At 40.0% G+C, this 21,319-nt stretch overlaps 1 long non-coding RNA gene across 3 annotated transcripts in view; it reads left to right on the top strand.

Annotated features, from left to right (window-relative positions):
• Positions 1 to 21,319, top strand: part of LOC112657595 (uncharacterized) — a 49,942-nt gene that overhangs the window by 7,738 nt on the left and 20,885 nt on the right. For 2 of the 3 annotated variants that reach the window (XR_007408455.1, XR_007408453.1), the window contains 7 exons: positions 6,761 to 6,844; positions 11,631 to 11,735; positions 12,001 to 12,228; positions 13,648 to 14,583; positions 15,270 to 15,381; positions 20,647 to 20,764; positions 20,928 to 21,101. This is a non-coding gene — a long non-coding RNA (uncharacterized LOC112657595). The remainder of the gene's footprint in view (positions 1 to 6,760; positions 6,845 to 11,630; positions 11,736 to 12,000; positions 12,229 to 13,647; positions 14,584 to 15,269; positions 15,382 to 20,646; positions 20,765 to 20,927; positions 21,102 to 21,319) is intronic. The other variant, XR_007408454.1, reaches the window with a different exon arrangement.

Here is a 21,319-nt window from a genome sequence, read left to right as displayed (position 1 = left end):
ATTGTAAAATGGAAACTAATGTAGTAGACTGATATGTGGAAGATGAAATTTCACATAGACAAATAGGAGAGCCCAAATTTGAATCCTTAAAATCTGGGGCTCCTGGGTGGCTCAGCAGTCGAGCGTCTGCCTTTTTGGCTCAGGGCGTGATCCTGGGGTCCAAGATTGAGTCCCACACTGGGCTCCTTGTGGGGAGCCTGCTTCTCCCTCAGCCTATGTCTCTGCCTCTCTCTGTGTCTCTTATGAATAAATGGATAAATAACCTTTGAAAAAAATGAATACTAATTGGAGTATAGTTGACTTCCAGTTCAAAAATTAGCCATTTACTCACTGGCTTTTAAGCACCAACCACATGTCAGGCAGAATCTAAAGTGTTGTTTAAGAGAAAGAACTAGTTAGAGAGAGATTTAATTTAAGGTTGCATTAGTGGGATTGTGGGAGTCCATTCTCCAGACCAAGTAATCTGCTGCCCCAGTCAACCACATCTTGAGCACGGGATTCAATTCTAGCTGCCACATTCCAAGAGAGACATTGGCAAATTGCCCAGAGTTCAAAGAGTACCAGTCAGTGTGGCCTGGGGATTAGGAACTGTGACTTGTAACAAAGTGTGAATGAATCAGAGATGAGTGGATTGGAAAAAATAAGCGTAGGAAGGCCAGCAATAAGTTTTCTGGACCAGTCAACGTTCCTGGCTCCTGGTCAGCATAACTGCAAATTGTGTTCTAGTTCACACCTAAAAGTGCCCCAATTTGGACAATAAAAATCAGATCTCTCTAATGATGACTTTCAAACATTTTAAGAGCTGTTTCAATGAGGCTGAATTGGCCTTCTTCCTTAACCAATCTCCTATTTGCATGTGATAGCAATGTAACCTGAAATATCTTAAGCAAATTGGAGGGCTTCCTGGGAGCACCTGGGTGGCTCAATCAGTTAAGCATCTGCCTTCAGCTCAGGTTATGATCCCTGAGTCCTGGGATCGAACCCCACATTGGGATCCCTGCTCAGTGGGGAGTCTACTTCTCCTTCTCCCTCTGCCCCTCCCCTTCCTTGTGCTTTCTCTCTCTCTCAAATAAATAAAATCTTTAAAAAGGGGGAAAAAAGAGGACTTATTGGCTCACATAACCAAATTGTGGAGAAGGCAGAAGCAGAATTGCCCATGGAAGGAACTAGAACCAAGGTGTTCTCTGTCTTTCTCCCTTCTTTCTTTTCCTCTGCAGATTTCATATTCTCCTGCTGCAGGGTGCTCATTAATCTTAGCAACTAGAGAGAAAAGGAAGCTCTTCACTGTCAGCTTAGCTGGAAAAGCACTTGGAAAAGACTTTGCCTCAGTGTGTCTGGGTCAGGGACCAGGTGAGGGGTAGCATGGGGAGGCAGGCAGGGCAGACTAAAATAATAACCACTATAAATTGCTGTCAGCCAGTGAAAGGGACACAGAAACAGACTCTAGCTCGATGTGATTATAGAGGCCATCTCCCAAAGATGAGTTTCTGGTCCCTGAAGGTGTTTAATTATCAGGTGGGAGACGTGTTAAAGGGTTCATGGTTTGAGTTCAGAATTTGGCTAGGCAATGTTTAAATTTCCATGCAATCCCAAAACACTTTATTTCCATAAATTTTCCTTAGTTTTTGCATATTTCATTACAAAGAATTGTAGTTCCCAGTATAAGAAATGATATAATCACCACTCTTTTTTTTTAGATTTATTTATTTATTTATTCATGAGAGACAGAGAGAGAGAGAGAGAGAGAGAGAGAGAGAGAGAGGCAGAGACACAGGCCAGAGGGAGAGGCAGGCTCCATGCAGGGAGCCCGATGTGGGACTCAATCCCGAGACTCCAGGATCACGCCCTGGGCTGAAGGCGGCATTAAACGGCTGAGCCACCCAGGCTGCCCAATAATCACCACTCTTAAAAATTGCATGGATTTCCAAGGACCCAAGGATTACTGCAAAACTATTAGAACTGACCCAGTAAAGCTATAAAATAAATTTAAAGAGTATTCTCTAGGGATGTTTTGTGTGTGCAATTCTGGGCTCTCATAAAACCAGTTGTGGCAAAGGGAGACCATTTGCTTTTGTAGTACTGAGCATAACCCAAATTATTCGAAACTCGCTTTGAGCACTAGAGGCAAGGAAAGCTTTCTGAACTGGCAATGCTGAGATATGTAGGCAGGAAATCAAGCAATTAATTGAAGATTTCATAATATCTCTCTGAAAACTTTATCCTGTCCTCAACAATTACAAAGCAGAGAGATACTACACTGACACATGCTGTATTACACAGAAATATATGCTTTTATAAATATTCCAGTGGGAATATATTCCCCAAACCAAATAATCTGCTGCCCTGGTCAACCACATCTTGAGTACTGGATTCAATTGTGTGTGTGTGTGTATGTGTGTGTATGTGTGCTGAGGAATGGGTACTGTATTACTAGGGCTGCGCGTAGGGGAGGAAATATTTTCCTCTACCCTCCTGGGCTCCCTGGCTGGAACTAAAAACTAAACTGACAAAGACAGATTAACAAGACAAAGCATACAAATTTATTTAATATAAATTTTATGAGACAGGGTACCTTCCTGAGGAAACAAAGACCCAAAGAAAGAGCTGTGTATTTTCATGCTAGATTTGTGAAGGGGGAACTCATGCAGGAAGATGTTAGATAAGGAATATGAGGTGGGTGTAGTGAACTGGGAGAGGCTCAGAAAGCTCTGTCCGTTCACATTCTTCCTGGTATTCCTTTGTCTTCAGAGATAAGGATGTTCTTTTCCTCTGGATATAGGAAAAGCAACGGTTCACATCAGGATTTTCTGACCTGTTTCAGGGGAGAAGAGTGAGAAGGTGGTAAAAGTAACCTTCCTGCTTCTGCTGTTTTCTCAAAACTCCTTCAACTTAAAATATTTAATATACCGGGGTGCCTGACATTTGGTAGCAAGTCCTGAACCCCATCCTCCTGCCATGCCATCTGAAACTGCTCCCAAAATCTCACAGGTCGGAAACTGAGCAGATTCCCCATAACCCATCGAACTAGTCTCATAGTCCTGGGTATTTTCATGAAAACAGAAGAAAAACAAGCTTAATGTTTAGAATGAAACATAAACTCAGTTTTGAAGTTCAAAGAGCAGTAAGTTAAGATTTCTAGATGTTGGATTCTAGATGTTGGACTCAAAGCATCTTCTGGAGTGAAGGCAGGCAGTGGCAATCTAACAGATTTTTCTGATTTGCAGTTTGAATGCCTTTGGTGACGTCATCAGGCTGTACAGCGTTAGCTTGGAGACCTAAGAAAAAGCCTGTAGTTTTGACTTTTAGTGATTCCAAGTCAGAAGGGTAGAGGGAAAAGTGGAAATGTTAATTTGGAGTGTTTTAGCCAGGTATTAGAGGAAATTAGCAGAATTCAGGATCCAGTCCAGTGTACAGATAGGTGACAAAACCTGAAAGACAATTGGCAAAAAGACTGCAATACCTGAAAGACTGAGTTATAGTTTTCCATTCAAATATTTTTTTTCTCTACAATCTCCTCCATTTCTATCAAAGATGATCAAAGACTAAACTGCAAAATAAATCTAGTCTCATTTAATTTGGTCTGATGGCTTGCATAAGCGCAGACAAAATAAAAATTGACCACATGGACTTTATTTATTTATTTATTTATTTATTTATTTATTTATTTATTTATTTATTTTTGAGTCTACTTTGCTGAAACTTTTCATAAAGAATGAAATTGGACCTTTAAAAACCTCTTGAGGCTTGAAAGCCAAGCCAAGGATTCTGCATCATCCTAGGCCTATAACACCTATGGATTTGGATGAATTTTTCTCTTCTTGAGGTCTCCCAAATAACTTTCAGTTCTTGGGTTTGCCAGGAAATGAATTTCCTCACTCAACTGGTAAGGATAGAAACTCTGAAAAAAAAAAAAAAAAAAAAAGCATCAGGTGATTTATTCCAAAGGGTTCTGTTGCTTCCGTAGGGTCAACCTTTGTTCCTTAAAGGTGTCTGGTCATATCTAAGTCCATGTACATCATTATAAAATATAACATTCAAGTCAAAGCCTTGACAATATAAGCATGTTTCCAACTGTGTCCTGTTACAAGGACACAAAAATCTACAAAAACAGATTCTTGGACTGCTGCAAATAATTATGTTGCCTTGAAAATAAGAATACTTACTAAGAGTTTCTGAATTCTGGTGGGACCAGGTAGGAAGAAAAAGTAATTGTTTCATCGTCTTTCACAAAAGCATACTTTACCAAACTGCTATAAATTACAGATAGCTTCAGAGAAAAGAGAAAAAGGTTTTCTTAAATCTGGCAAACAAAACACTAAAGAACCAATAATGTTTCAAACAAAAAGCTATAAAAATTATAATTATCCTCATCAGTCCATTTAGTTCCCTGTGATTAATTCTTATTCCACTTGATCTTGAATTAGCAGTTCTATGAATTCATCAACTTCATTAATTCTAGAAATTCTTATTCAGTCCAGTGGAATGGTCTCAACAGTGTTCCAGTGATTCTGTCATGGAATATTGTCACCTGTAGCTCATCACAAATGCTTTCACAGTTCGAGTAAATCAATAACTGTCTGTGAATGACAAATGACTTAAAATGGCCATGGTTAAATATCTGATAAGAGTTCATTTGATAAGGAAATTTAGTTATTTATACACAACATTTTAATGTAGTAATTGAGCAATAAGGGTTTGAACAAATCTCTATGAACTTCATGTAATTTCTTGAATATCCATACATTTATAACCTAAGAAGGTTTAGCATCACTTCCTATTTGGTAATGCCAAATAATACCAAATAATCCTAACTAGTGTTCTACCTCTCTTTGATGTGGTAAGATGTGAATCTTTTGAGGTTTTCCAGGGACCTTCTGAGAAATCTCAAAGTTAGTTTGTGGTCAAAAAGACTCCATTTGGATATTGATTTGGGGAAACTGTACATCATATACATAATGACAAGGGTCAGACTTGATGAAATAGGATCACACCTCATTATAAAACAATATTTAGTTATCTATTTAAAAGAAGGGGTAATAAAATATTTCAGAGATAAATATAGATTGTATGTATTGTATGAATGTTAAAAAAGAAAAAAAAACCCAACTTAGTTCTTTAATGTTGGGAAGGTTAATGTTTTGTTTTGTTTTGTTTTGTTTTAACTAATCAATGGCCTGATAAAGACAATACAAAGGATAGGAAAATATTTTAATATACAAAATCTTGGTTTCTCAGAGAAATTATTTAAAAGTTTACAAAAAACATTTTGTTTTTTATAATTTCTTATCAAGAGGAGATCAATAATCTAAGAAAACCTTATTTTATCATGAAGAGAAACATTCTAGTTTTGCATCAATGTACTTTGATATTTAGGTCCATTTAAAAAAGAAAAAGAACATAAATAAATCTATTCAAGCTTAGAAGCTTAACCACACTAAAATTTCTTTTTTTGCAACTGCCTACAATTTATTTTTTAACCATTCAGTTATTGTCCTATACCTTTTCTTTTTCTCATTCTGAAACAACTAGTCATTCCACTTTGCCTTGATAAAACACATCTTATTTTCCTTGTATACAGAGGAATTTTTTTAATCCTTATTATCCTTATTAGTTTCAATAATATATATTATTAGAATTTTTAATCAGTGGTCTTTCTTTTCAGTGAAAAGTAGGAAAAATTGTGAACTAATGTATTCCATCATTCTGGAGCAAATTTGTTAATACATCACTTCATAATTTCCAGAGGCATGTGTTTCATAGTAAAATTTATCATATTTATTAACTGATCTGATTATATTTAGCTTCTTTATATTACATAAAAGCAAGATGCCAAAAGTATATAAGCTAACGTGTATGTTCAGCCATTAATATTTCAGTGTTTTATTTTATTTATAATCTCTATTTTTAATGAATCGTAATCATTTAGCCTAACTTTGTATAGCTTATGGTTTAAAGTTATCAAAAAGATTTTTGAAACTTTTATAGTAGATGTCATAAAACATAATTTGTCACAAAGTTCATTTATAAATTTTTACTCCACTTACATCCATTTGACTTACTTTTTTTTAACAACTATATTTGAATTGCTTATGAAAATTTCATGAGACAAAGCAAGTTAGCCATCTTATTTTTCTCATTGACAAAGCAGCGAGTATCAAATTCACTGAAGCAGAGAACCTAAAAAGTTAAACATATGGTTCTTCCTTCTTTTTTTTTTAACTATTATGCTTGACATGTATCAAGCAATTCATTTTTATTGTACATTTTGTTCTTAGGTTGGATTTATAGTTTTATAATCATAAACATCTAGCAGAGATAACATAGACTTGTTTGAATAGTAAACCTAGGTAGAGAAAAGAATTGTATGTTTGCATTATATTTAATGCTGACAACTCTGAAGACATTCCTGTTTTCATTTTATGAGCAATTTAAAAACTAGCTTTATTTGCCAAAGATTATCCTAGATCATGTGAACTTAAGAAACATTTGGGTTAGTTGCTATATTACTGAGAGTTTTAGAAATACTTAATTTGTATGAGTGCTCATTTATATCTAAGCCAACTTGAGTAGAACTGCTTTTTATAAATTAATTTAGATACACACACACACACACACACACAAACACACACATGCATATGGACAGATACAAATGGAAGACTTCTAGCTTTGTTTTAAAATTTTAGCCGTGTGTCAGGTACCTGACATGTGTCAGGTCAGAAATCTAGTGTTATTACTAATAAATTTCCTTCTTTTTCTTAAGTGCAGGACAGTTCTGTCTCCAGTGTCCTGACCTTTTACAATATCTGCAAGCATTTTGAAATGAATATGGGAGGTTTGGAGATTGGTAAGGATATGTAAGCTCTGAATTGCTTCAAGGGCCACATTTTTGGTTTTGTAAAGACTTGATTTATAAGACAAGGCCAGTCGCTTATAATTCTTCAAGTATTGAGTCATTGCCTGAATGATATCAAGGGGCTGACCTACCCATCCATTATCTTAATTACCTCCAACTTACTTCTTTATATCAGGGAGAAACTTTCCAACTAAGATCTAGATTTTTTTTTAAAGATTTTATTTATTTATTCATGAAAGACACAGAGAGAGAGAGAGGCAGAGACATAGGCAGAGGGAGAAGCAGGCTCCATACAGGGAGCCTGACATGGGACTCCATCCTGGGTCTCCAGGATCACACCCCAAGCCGAAGGCAGCACTAAACCGCTAAGCCACCAGGGCTGCCCAAGACCTAGATTTTGAGCTATGTGTCTTTGGAATGTTTTAATAAATTGTTCTACATAGGCTTCTGAATGTTCTTTCCCTCTAAATACATAGTTCCTTTTCTCCTAAATGGAGAAAATAGGTTTTATCAGGCTCTGAGTATCAGCCTCCAGTTTGTCCAACTTTTGACCATAGAAGTCTTTTAAAACAATTTAAGTATTTAAACCAGAGTTATATCTATCAAGGAACTTGAAACCAAAATCAGTATGTAACCAGGAATGCAAGAGGCATTCTCAAAGAAGATGCAAAAGATGCCACCCTCTTAAGGTCCAGAGCCACTCTCAAAGATAGCCTGAAGAAAGATAGACAACTTTCTTGAGAATGGGCAACAGCTGGTATGATATTAGCTACAAATGGGGTGCAACCCACACTTCTGTCTGGACATATTTTGGGGGTCTCCAATCTGACAACTGGCCAACTGCACACACATAAACAAACACTTGTGTGCCCTAAGGGATAGAAAGCTAAGCCAAGGACACAAAATCAAAGACAAACAGGAAAATAATAACTGGCCCTTGGGGGGAAGGAATTGATAATCAGTGAGTACCCCCAAACGAAACTTTAATATGAATCACTCTCCAAACAACTAATTTTTAGACAAATGTTTTTCTTCTGCTAATTTGAATTTGAAAAGGAAAAGAGTCTATACAACCAGTCCCCATAGACAGAGACCCAAGAGATTGACATGGTAAGAACACTCACCTTGTGTCAGCTGCTGTCTGAAGTCCAGGATCTCTTAACTGCAGCTTCTGGACTAAGCAGAGTGTCTTCAACTGATGGAATTTTACACCTGGGCACCAGATACCATAGGGGAAAAAATTTCCTTGACTCTCTTAGGGTCTAAGAAAAATTTTCCTTGACTCTCTTAAGGTCTCTGGCTGGGTCTGAAAATTAAACTGACAAAGACAGATTAAGGAAAAATGCAATGAATTTACTGTTTTACATGAAAGTTTTACATAACATGGGGCCTTCATAAGGAAATGAAGACTTGAATAAACAAGTTGTTGGTTGGATGAAGAGTGGAGAAATAGGACAGGTTAAGGAGTGTAAAGTGAGTGTCGCAAACTGGGAAACTTAGATTCTCCTCAGTGTCGTTTTGTCTTCAGAGGTAAGGATGCTCCTTTCTTCCAGGTTCAGGAAAGGCACCTCTCACTTGAGAGTTTTATGACATGCTTTTCCTGTTTTTTCTATTTTCTCAAATTCCTCTTCAGCTTAAAATATTTAATATGCCAAGGTGCCATGTTTTCTTGGGGGTAGCATGTCCTGAACACAGCAGCCATAACAAAATATCATGGACTTGGTGGTTTAAAAAACAGAAATTTATTTCCTCACAGTTCTAGAGGCTAGAAGTCTGAGATCAAGGTGTAGGCAGGATTGGTTTCTTCTGAAGTCTCTCTCATTGGCTTCTTGCTATGTCTTTATATGGCATTTTTGCTGTATGTGCCTCCCTGGTGTTGCCTTGTGTGTCTTAATCACTTTTTTTTTTTTAATAAATTCACTGGTGGTATTGGATTAGGATCTAGCCTAACGACCTCATTTGACTTAATCATCTCTCTTAAAGACCCTATCTCTAAACACAGTCATATTCTGAGGTAAAGAGGGGTTAAGACTTCAGCATGTGATTTTTTTTGTTTTGTTTTGTTTTTGAGGGAAGGGGAGAGCAGCAGTTCAACCCATAACATATACTTAACCACATTGTCAGAATTTCTTTCACAGAGATAATTTATATTCTGATTTGCTTTGGGTCCACTTTCTCCCTTGTCCCATCTTATATAGGGGTGGAGAATAGAATACTAGTCTCCAAACAATAACTTTTCATTGGTTTATGTGAGATGATCCCATCTCCTCCTCAGCTCACTGTTTTATCCTTTCACTTCTTTTTCTATGTCCTATCTTCCAGTGCAAAGAACTACTTCAGATTTCTCTAGTGATATGTTTCTATTGAGTGTGCCCAACCTCAGGCTCATTTTCTTGCCAATGAAAGCTACTATATTAGAGCTTTCATGTTTATCTCATGGTGACTCCTACATCTACATGGCTGCTGTAGGTCTTACTTATTCAACACTCTTTTACCTAAAAGAATCTCAGTGAAATGATACATTGTTATCAAGGTTCTTCTGCAATCTTTGGAGTAATTTTGAATTCCCTCTCATGGTTGAATTAGATGATATCCTTTCAGCCATAAGACATCAGCCACTCAATGTGGTTGGTTCTATCATCCCAACTTGATAAGAGAAGAAATTGAGGCCCAGGTAGGTTAAGTAAATTGCTATAACTGTACATCTAAAAGGTGATAAAGTTTAATTTATTTTTATTTATTTATATATTTTTAAGATTATTTATTTATTTATTCATGAGATACAGAGAGAGAGAAGAGAGGCAGAGACACAGGAAGAGGCCATGCAGGGAGCCTGACATGGGACTCAATTCCAGGTCTCCAGGATCAGGCCCTGGGCTGAAGGTGGTGCTAAACTGCTGAGCCACCCGGGCTGCCCTAATTTTTTTTTTTTTAACACAGTAGGTCTGACCGCAGAACTTAAGACCTTCCTACTCTTCCTACTCTGTCCAGTGGTAACAGTATCTCTGACATATCCATTCTATATATATTTTTAAATTTTTATTTATTTATGATAGTCACACACACACACAGAGAGGCAGAGAGGCAGAGACATAGGCAGAGGGAGAAGCAGGCTCCATGCACTGAGAGCCTGACGTGGGATTCGATCCTGGGTCTCCAGGATCGCACCCTGGGCCAAAGGCAGGCGCCAAACCGCTGCACCACCCAGGGATCCCTCCATTCTATATTTTAACTATTTACCCAGTATCTCAGAACTAATGATCTGAGGACATCTTTTCTTTTGTACGCCATATCTAACTAATCCTCAAGTCCTATTCATTTTCCCTTCATACTTTTACTTTGCATCTTCCTACAACAAGTTCTTTTTACTGCCAACATCAAGTCAGGCCTTGTCTGATTTAGAACCTCCTGATTTATCTCTTAGTTGTCCTCTCTCTTCACTAATCGCTTGTGCTTCTAAGGCAACTTTTCATCCTGTGGATCCCTTCTTCCATCACTCCCTTGCCTTCTTGTTACCTAAGGAAGTCTTAGGAACAATTACATCCCCTAAGATTTCATTGTTGAAGCCCTAAGACCCATTGTGACTGTGTCTAGAGATGGAGACTATAAGGAGGTAGTAAAGGCTATATGAAGACATAAGAGTAGGGTCCTAATGTAATATCAATGATCTTACAAGAGGAAAAAGAGACAGACATGATCACACACCAAGGAAAGGTCATGGGAGGCTAGATCATGGAGGTGGCAGCCTGTAGGTCAAAGAGAGAATCTTCAGGAGAAACCAAATCTGCCGACAAGGTGTCAACACTTTGCTCTTGGTCTTCCAGCCTCTATAAGTGTGAGAAATACAATTCTATCGTGTAAGCCACCCAGTCTGTGGTGTTTTGTTATGGCAGCCCCAGCCAACTAGCGTAGGAAAAAGTGTGAGTTCCTCATCCAGACACCAACAATTTGATTCTTACTTTCTTTTCACCTCATTCATAAAAGTGCTTCCCATTCCAAAGAAATCTCTCAACACAGTGCTTTCTTCCCCAGGCTTTTGTTTCTTCCTCTCCTGGTTTTACTTATCTAGGTCCTATCTGTCTTTTAGGAATGAAGTATAGTCTCTCTCCTGTGCCCTGACTGTGAACTCCTTGTGGGGACTATGTCTCCAAATGAGTATCTCCTGAATGACTTCATGCAGTGTCTGGCTCAGATGCCTAACAAGTGTCTATTAATTGGGTCATTAATTTATCTAGATTATCATGATCTTTCTGAGATCTGCTCTTTTATTGCAATCTCCTACAAAACAGGGCTGTTTTGTAGAACCCACAATTTTAAAGTAGAATAGACCGGATGATGACAACAGCAAACATTGCCTTTTTAGAAGTGTAGACTGTCATCCAAAGAAAACGTACTCCAAACCCCAAGACTCAGAAACTGTGGAATAGTGAAACAAATTCCTTCCCAATAATGGGCCTTTCTGTCATAATTTTCCATTTTCTAGCTAACATTGGGGTACTAACCCATCACAACAAATAACAGTACACACGTGCATACACACACATACACACACATCTGCCCTTCACAACATGGCGAGAGATGGTCAGCAACAATTTCCTCTGATGTCATATCTACAAGGTCACATGGTACCCAGGCTTTATTTTTAGCTCTGCTGACACTGAAACATTTAGTTTCTGGGGGGAAAAAATGTTTTGGGGAAAGGTGAGAGGATCTTTTCTTCTTCTTTTTCAATTTTAGGGTGAAACTGATAGGAAACTTCTTTCACTCATCTCTCCAGGTTCTGTGATTATCTGCTGTTAAAGACTAGAAATGAAGCTTCTCTTCCATCTTCCTTTTCTGGCTGAAACCTGAACGCTTGAGAATACCCACCAGCTGGTCTAAGGTACGGGTAGTTAAGGAAGTTGTTTAGAAGCTTGTTAAGTCTTTCCTCAAAGGCAGAGAATAAAATGCCACTTTCCACTCCTCAGCCTTAACAAAGAAACCCAGCCATTAACATAGGAAAGCCTCTTGTTTGCATTTTTTAACAGCTGACATTTGTACCTTTTGGAGGAAAGTGAAGGGCATCTCATTGCTTCCTTGTTTAAATCAGCCTGGAAATAATGGGGATGATAGGGAAGCAGGGCTAATTTCCTTTGTCTCCTATTCAGCAGATAATGGTGGTCTGTGTGGGGTGTTAAAGGCCAGGCAGCAGCAGTGACCTGGAGATGACTTCATTCTTCTGAGGTTTATCAAAGGCTCCTGTCAGTCAAACTCATGCTGGGAGACTGGGGGATGGCCATCTGGTTCCTTGTTCTTCAGAGAGGAGAAAGAAGAGCGAGGAGGTGAAAAATCTCACTGTCAGTTCCGAGCCAGGTAGAAGGGCAATGCACTTGGAGGTGAGTGTAGCAACTCTTATCCACAGATGCAGAAAAGAAATATGTTGGTGTGTGTGTGTGTGTGTGTGTGTGTGTGTGTGAGAGAGAGAGAGAGAGAGAGAGAGAGACAGACAGACAGACACAGCCAGAGACAGAGGATAGGCAGAGAGATAGAGGCAGACACAAAGAGAGATGACAGCCAGGCCACTGGGAAGAAGAGGAGAGGCAGGGAGGCTGGGATGGAGACTTTAATTTAAACCAGTGTGATCATCTTGAATGGATTTTTAAGTGGAAAGACTGAAGGTCACTCATGCTGCTAACGGCGCAGAGAAGCCTCTGAATTGTGTCCCCGGCTGCGGGGAGGAAGGGAGTAAGTGGCTCACAGCAGGGAGCTGATTTAATTTAAAGCGCAGTGTTTCTGTTCTGAAGGCCGACTTCTCTCATCCTGGCCCCGTTGATTACAAGCACTAACAAGGTATTACAAGACGCTGCCGGGAACTGTTCAGCCCCACCCCTCACCCCGACCCACTTCTGGGCAGCCAGGATTTCCTGGGGCCACACAGCGGGGTCTCCCCCAGGGCAGCCGCTGGGGAAGCCTTCTGTGATCCGGAAGCTCCTGTCCTCCTGGCACCCAGGTTTGGGTCTGTGTTGAAGTGGGAATGCCTACCAGTAGCTGCGATTGCCACGGCCACGGGAGACACGACATTTTTACCCGGGGCTGTTGCAAACATTGAATGAAGCAGGGATGCTTTAACAGTCCAGAGATCCTCCTTAAGGACAGAGGCTGGCCTGCCTGTCTTCCTTCCATTCCCTCCCTCTCTCCTTCCCACCCACCTTCCCTCCCTCCCTCCCTTCCTTCCCTCCCTCCCTTCCTTCCTTCCTCCCTTCCTTCTTCCTTCCTTCCCTCCTCCCTCCCTCCCTCCCTCCTTCTTTCCTTCCTTCCTTTCCATTCTGATAAAATACACGCGACAAAATTTTTTTTTTTTTGCCATTTCAACCATTTTTAAGTGTACAGTTAGGTGGCATGAAGTACATTCTCATTGCTCTGCAAGCATCCACCACCATCTGCCTCCAGATCTCTTATCCTCCCAAGCTGAAGCTCTATTTCTATTAATCACTGACTCCCCATTTCCCCTTCTCCCTGGACCTTGGCAAGCACCAGTCTACTTTCTGTCCCAGGGGATTTAATGGCTCTAAGGACCTCATATGAGAAGATGCACACAGTATTTGTCCTTTTGTGATGGGTTTACTGCACTCAGTGGGTGTTCAGGGTTGACCCATGCTGTAGTGTGTGCCAGATTGTCCTTCCTTTTGAACGATATTCCATTGTCTGGATAGACCACGTTTTATCCAATCATCCACCCAGGACAGTTGGGTTGTTTCCGTGAAGACTTTTCTCTTAAATTGAACTGTTCTCACATGACTGTCCTCTCCTTCCAGCTCCTAGCTGCAAATGAAGCCAATGCCCCGCAAATACTTTTTGTTTTGAAGACATTAATAAGGGGGACGAAGAGAGGCTTAGCAGGTCAACCATTCAGCTGCTGCCAACCTATGTCACACCTACTCTGTAGTGTCCTGTCCCGAAAATGGAGCTGTGCTTGTGGTTGGTTTTCTGGCTATTTATAGTGGGAGGGAGCGCTGAGCCAACCAGAGCATGGAGGGAAACTAAAAGATGGGTGAGGAGGGAATATTCCTGCTCTATAAAAAATAAAATGCTCTTATTATAGAGACTTCCGAAACACACAGAAATGGAAAGACTGATCTGATAAACTTCCCATGAACTGCTCTGCCCATGGAATCCATCATTGACACACGACCAATATTTTTTCATCTGAATCCTTTACACTTCCTCCATCCCAGACTGGTGTTCTTCCCCTAACTTTTTATTTTAAAACGTTCAGATCCACAGAGAAATTTTCAAGAAAAGTGTGATGAGCAGCCATATGTCATTGCCTTCACCTAGAATCACCAACTGTTTGCATTTTGCTTTACATCTATCTATCAACTATCAACATTTTTGTCCTGAACCATTTAAGTTATTTGCATCCATCATGACACTTTATCTGTTAACACTTTAGCATCCACTCAACAACGAAGGCATTCCCCTGCATAACCACAATCCAGTATCAGGACATTTAAATTTTATGCAGCATGATTATCTGATTAAAAAAACAAAATCCGTACTCCTTTTCCCCCAACTGTCTCAATAGATGTCATTATAGCTTTATTTTCCCTGTAGGAGATTCAGTAGGGAAAGACGCATGACATTTTCTTATTTCTCTCTAGTCTCCCTTAGGCTCCTATCCCTTTTTGTCTTTGATGCCAGAAAGACATTAGAGTGAAGGTCGTGTAAATATGTGGCTCAGTCTCTAAGAGGTAAGAAAGATTATGCCTGCTTCTGAATCTGGTGTCATCATGGACTCATAGATGTTTACATTGTTGTTAGCAGTGCTGGAAAACTGGGAAGTCAACAGTGTCTGGAATTGTTTGACAACCAAATGCCTCCTGAGGTATTTTTGAAGAGCAAGAATGATAAGACATTATTACCTGGGTCCAATAAATTAGTCACACATTGAGAAGCTTTCCTTTCTGCCTTTCTGACTGTTTCTGAACGAAAGACAGGGCTGCCTTTGTCCTTGCAAGGAGCTTATTCTGAGTGTCCATATATTTTTGAATGTCCACTAACCAAATCTTGTAAAGCTTTCAAGAGTCAGGACATCTCTTGTTTACACCCATTGAAACTGATTACCGGGACATCTAGAGTATAAGACACTTAATCGGAAATTGTTTCTGATTTGTTGAATACTTCCCAGAACCTCATAATCTATTTGAGGGCACTTACCTTGTATTGTCAATCTGTTAACGTGTCCAAATTCAAACCAGTGAGAATGCAACACGGTTCCTAGTTATATATATTTTGCAGCGTTACAGCTGGTAACAATTCTGGACCTGACAGGATCCTGTTATGTAAGGGTGTGTTGTTTTTGTACATAATAATATTTATAACTTTTTAGAGTTAGAAACATCATTCTATTAAAATGTTCACTTAAATCTTTCTAAAGGCCAAATGGACATCTTTAAAAACCACCTGAAAAGAGAACAAAAAGTTTAAGTTTGGCTTTCTGAAAGGAAAAATATACATATCAGCTGGAACACAGACTTGCCTATTATAAGGTAATGGACACTGTTACTCTGATCTTTGCCCCCATAGTTTAATTAATAATGGAAGAGGAATAGCCTATAATACTTTTAAGATGAAACCTGGCATTTTCAAGTTTTATCTACCATGTTTGTGTTGGGTGGTTTTGTGAGAACCAAAAAGAAAAATGTTCTGTTCAAATTTGTTTCACTTAGCTGATGAGAAAGTCTTGCTGAAGCCTGTTGGCTGGAATGTTAAAAACATAAAATAAAATAAAATAAAATAAAATAAAATAAAATAAAATAAAATAAAATAAAATAAACTCCTCCTTTTATTTTTCAATTTCCCCACCATGGGTTGCTTCAATAGACCCCTACCTAATAGCTAGCATTTTAGACAAGGGTCTGATGACTCTTGCCACCATATGGCTTTCAAAGAGACAAGACAGTGTGTCTGTGGGACACTGAGGTCATGAAGTGACTCCTAACCAGGCTGTCAGGAAAAACTCATGTGGCTGGCAGACAAGCCAGGAAAACTCATCTTGCCATGAACTCTCATGAAGCCCCTTCCTGTAGAGGGGCAGATCGAGCACAACAATGGGGGATAAGTGAGACAGAGGGATCAAGAGAATATGAACTGGATTGTTTAAAAACATCATGAACCTAGATGTCTTTCTGTTTTGTTCTTTAAAATTTATTTACTTCAATAAGATTTGCTTAACTAATCCATGAAGTACCTCAAGTGGTTTTATTTCCCATGGGCTTTGAACCGACATTGTTAATCTTACAGTCCTGATGCCTCTTCTTGGAAAAAAAATGGTGCCTTAATCCCACCTTGTATGTCTTGGGAAATCGAAATACTTTTATATAGGTTTCTCTAGCTAACTTCAACATTTTATAGGCTTCTGGGGTTAATTTTAAGATGAATGTAGCAAACATCTTCATGCCTATGTTGGTTTGGTTGAAAGAACTCCAATAGGAAGGAGGTTGGGAAGAGCTGGGTATTTGGCAAATAGAGAATAAAGGGAGGCAGTCAGTTCCCTCCAGAGTTGGAGGGTCGGTCTCTATTGTTACCTCTATGTGTCTGGGATTATTTTATTCCCTGGCAATGCTACAGTGGAATCCTAGAGGCACACTCCCAGGCCTTCATTCCAGGTTAGCTTTTGCCTTACCCTCTCCACCAAAAGAAAACTCCGAGAAATTTATTTCTCCATAACTTATTTCTCTTCTGCAGTCAAAATTTATCTGTTCTAGGTCCCGTTCTTCTCATTCACCAATTACACTGGAAAATAATAGCAGTGAATAATTCTTGAATGAACGGTTTCCAATAAAGTACTGATGGACTAGCAACAGATTGGAAGCCTGCCTATAGCTCCAGAAATTTTAAACTTTAATGGGATTTTATGAGATACAATAGATATAATATTTTATGTCAAAGACATGCGTGGTTTAGCAATGGAAGAATAGGAGGAAAAAAAAAATGTGTGTAAGACAGTCACCCAGACATCAAGGAACTCAAAATAGCACTAAGCAGCTGTCATGCTTTTCTAGCTCCAGTTTGGATCTTAGTGTCCAAAGCCAAGTTCATCATATAGGTGATATGTGTCCAGCTGTGAAGGTTGAAGCCATCACAGTGGAATGCGATGTGGATCATTACCAAGCTCTTCCCAGACATTAGGGACCCTCCAGCTTTATTCCTGAGAGTCCTATCCTACACTACATTGAATACCATGGCTCTTTATCCTAATGGTGGGGATTAGCAGGATAATCAGCATAATTGACCCATTCTGATCCTGGGCATCATGTCTCAAGGGCTCAATATTCTATTATAACTGGTTTTTAGTTGTCATCCAGATAGATCGCATGAGGCTAGGCCAAAGCTGAGCATCTATACATGGCAGCACATGGTTGCAAGGGCAGGCAAATAGAAATGTAAGCTTAACAATAAGTCTAAAATTTCAAGGTAGGGTGGAAAGTTACACTGTACAAAGGCCGCTTCAAGTCCACAATCTAGAGAGGCCAGTAATCTGGCAAAAGAGCCATGGAAGTCTCAGAGGGAAGGTGTGAGAGGTCAGATGCCTTAAAGAAATATAATAGACTCAGTAATTAGGAGACTGGATACAAGGGTAAAATCACTGGGAGACCTAGAGGGGATACAGAAACCCAATTTTGGAGAGCTATAATTACTGAATTTGGGTTGGGACCAGCAAGATAGATTTGATGCAGTTATTCTAGGAAATCTTACCTCCTGCTTTCTTTAAGATTGGTCCTGGAATTTGGAAGTGTATGTGTATGAATGTTTACAGTTAAAAACCTCAGTTGCTACGTTAGAAGCAAAAGAAAATGGATATGACATGGATACATATGACATCTATTATAGAATCTCAATACATTTATTTGGGGATTAGGATTTTGTGTCCTATGTCCGGCTTTGGAGATAGGGTCTGGCTTTGCAGCACCCCCCTAATGGGCAAGAAATAGACTCTGGGCTATGGGCCCCCTCTAACAACAATGTTTCAGATTTCAAGTCCCTGGCACCTCTTTCTGGACCAGAGGAGTAAGTAAGACTTTTTGGAGCCTAGAAGGAATGGTCTCATCAGATGAATCTGCCTTCTATAATTCAGGGGACAGGTTTGTCAGACCAAGCTTTTCTGTGGGTTGGTCCTGCCTGCCTCATGAGATGTGGGTCCCATGAAGCAGAAAGGATCTAGAGAATCAGCAGTTCCTCTGGTTTCCAAGAAATGTCTCCACCCTTCAGTTGGTTCCGAAAATAACAGTCTGTTTCACTTGAAAAGGGAATGCATGCTGAGTTCTCTTCTCAGCTTATAAATTCTGCTGTATTAACACTGGCAACAGTTTCGTTTTCGCTGTATAAACATGAAGCAGCACAGAACGGGAAGGGGGTTGGAAGGGCCGGCTGCCAGGCCCCAGCAGAGACGCGTGAGGCGCTCTTCGAATGTTGGACGGTGTTCATGCTAACACGAAGGGTGCGTTTCCCAACACCTGTCTCCAGTGGTCAGGTCTTTTTTATTATTATTATGAGTACCTTTGCCACCTAGGTTGGTTTCGTGCAAAGTGAAGTACATGGTTAAATAAATGCTTTCATTGAAAAATGATTGAAAAAGCTCCGAGAAGGCACCTCTTTGCAGAAATGTCCCATGCCTGGCCGCTGGGTCTGAGATTCAATCACAGGTTCGTCTGTTGGGGTTCTGACATAATATTTTACAAGTTCTCTCATCAACCATAAATACCCTATAGATGGTATCACGTATTTATTTCACTAATTCTTTTATTGAGCCAGCAAACACATATAAATCTTCTGTTATATTCAAGGCACCGTGATCTCACATAAAGTCTCCACTGCCATTACCAACCATGAAAAAATTCATCAATGATGCCAGTCAACTGGCTTCAGGCAACACAGGGTAACTAAACGTCGGGTGAAGACTCAGGTCCGGGGAAGACCCTCTAGCAAGATCCTGGGCAGCCCGGCTCAGAATGAGGACGATGTTGGGCTGAAGGGAAGGGGTAGGGGCGGCATAAGGCAGGAAAGGATGATAGAGGATGGAAAATGGAAAACAAAACCATCTAACATCTGAGGTTTCTTAGAAGTTTCTCCAGGGCAGTACTTTTCAATCTTTCTAAAGATAAACTGCTACCAGTTATGGTTTTTGCTGCTGGTGACTGGAAATCAACACAAGGAATAGATTGAAAGGTTAGGGAAATCATCACCTGTGTGTGAAGACTGCCAGATGTAAGGGGCGTCTGGGTGTCTCATGCTTGAGAGTCTGCCTCTGGCTCAGGATCGAGTTCCACATCGGGCTCCTTGCAGAGAGCCTGTTTCTCCCTCTGCCTGTGACTCTGCCTCTCTCTGTGTGTCTCTCATGAATAATAAATAAAATCTTTTTTTATATAAATTTTTATTTATTTATGATAGTCACACACAGAGAGAGAGAGGCAGAGACACAGGCAGAGGGAGAAGCAGGCTCCATGCACTGGGAGCCCGACGTGGGATTCGATCCCGGGTCTCCAGGATCGCGCCCTGGGCCAAAGGCAGGCGCTAAACCGCTGCGCCACCCAGGGATCCCAAAATAAATAAAATCTTAAAAAAAAAAAAAAAAAGACTACCAGATATAAGAGTGAGCTTTAGGGTTGATTGATTCAGTTGTTCAATAGTTTCATAAAGGAACTGGTTCTTTCATTCTTTCTATCCTACAAATTCCACTGTTATTTTATCCCACTGGTGATTCCTCAGTAGTCATGAGATGATTACATGCATACTGAAGCTCTAGTTCTGCCTTGTTCACAACTGGTGGGAGAAATAATTCTCTCCTAACATGGGTTAAGCTCCTTCCCTTTGGTCTCAATGAACCACCAGATCCATGTACCTAGAGGGGAATGGCATCCACTGATTGGGTTGTGCCTGGGTCTGTGAACCAATCAGTAAAAGAGACTTTGAGATTATGTGATTGGCTTGAGGACTAATCAGAAACTAAAAAATTCTCATAATTCAGAATGAGGGACTAGTAGAATGATTTAGGAAGTGAACCACAACATCCATACAGCAATTATTGAAGCTGCTGTGATTGAGGTGGGAGTGGAGGGCACAGACAGTCCTCCCCTCTCTTGTGTCTACCTTCATTCCCCTTTACCCTTCAAACACTGCTTTGTACTGCTTAGGAGATTGCTGGATTCCAGTTTGAAACCACTGTTAGAGCAAGGACATCAACCCAAGGAATCATTTTGGTGTGAATCCTGGGTAATTTCCTTCTCCAAGGGCTTAGAAATTCTGAGCTTACATCAAAAGTACCAGATGATTCCTTTAGCTTTCGTCTGTCATATGAACTCTTTCTTATCTGTAGAAGGAGAAGTAACCACAATGGTTAGGTTGTTCCTGGTGAAGAATAATGTTTCCTGGGTGGCTCAGTCAGTTAAGCACCAGACTCTTGATTTTGGCTGAGGTCCCGATCTCAGGTGTTAGGCTCCATGCCAGGCGTAGAACGAGCTTGGGATTCTCTCTCTCCCTCTGCCCCTCCCCCCACTCATGCTCTCTCTCTCTCTCTCTCTCTCTCTCCCTCTCTAAAGAGATAAAAATTTAAAAAGAATCCAAAGTAGAATTTTATGTATTTCTAACAATAGTCTATCCTTCATGTGCACTATTCAAAGATTTTTACTTTGATTTTTTTTTTTTAAAGTTTAAATTTGCCAAGGAAATTAAAGGAGAAAAGCTATTTGCATGTGAATTCTGACATATTTTTTTTTAATGTTTTATATCTTTGAAACCATATTTTGTAAGTGCAGGCATGGTTTTCAACATCCCAAGGCACATGCATCGGCACCTGCAGGAAGTACCACCAAACCAACAGGAACCATGGAGGCCATCCCAGGAAATTGTGAACTCTGTGTTGATACTGTTGTGGTGAGCTTCACACCTGATGAGCTTCTCTTTTCTACTTTTTGAGAAATCTCTCAGGAACTTTGGTTGACTTCAGTTGACCACTAAGATGAATGAGATAACTTGTTGTCTATTCTAATGCCATTATTTAATGTTTTTATTCCCTGCTTGTGTATCCTCTTTGCAGAACCTAGCAGGGCAACGATAGTGTTTGCCCTAGATGGCACATTCCAGGGGGAGAGCTGTCCTGATGGCCTTCTACCTCTTTGCTCTCAAATGTCTTCAATGCCCTTTCCGTTGTAACCCTGAGGGGGAACCCTGTACCAACATTTCCCAGACTTCTGGGCCAAGTTGCTTCGAGGTAAGTTCTAAAACAGAAGACACTGGTGGGAGGTTGTAGGATCAGAAGAAGGAGATACCAGATTAATCCCATCTCTCTCTGCTTTGTAAGGTCTCTTTTGTGTCTTACCAGTGGCATCAGCTTCTACTCCTCAGTACCTCCCTTAGAGTTCCCAGCTCCCACAAGACACACCTGCTACAATTCCAGCTCCCTCAGCTGAACTATTTGGATATAAAATT

This window comes from Canis lupus, chromosome 35 (assembly GCF_003254725.2).
Source record: "Canis lupus dingo isolate Sandy chromosome 35, ASM325472v2, whole genome shotgun sequence".
Classification (NCBI taxonomy): Eukaryota; Metazoa; Chordata; class Mammalia; order Carnivora; family Canidae; genus Canis; species Canis lupus.
Note: the sequence above shows the minus strand (reverse complement) of the source record. Positions and strands in the feature narration are given on the sequence as shown.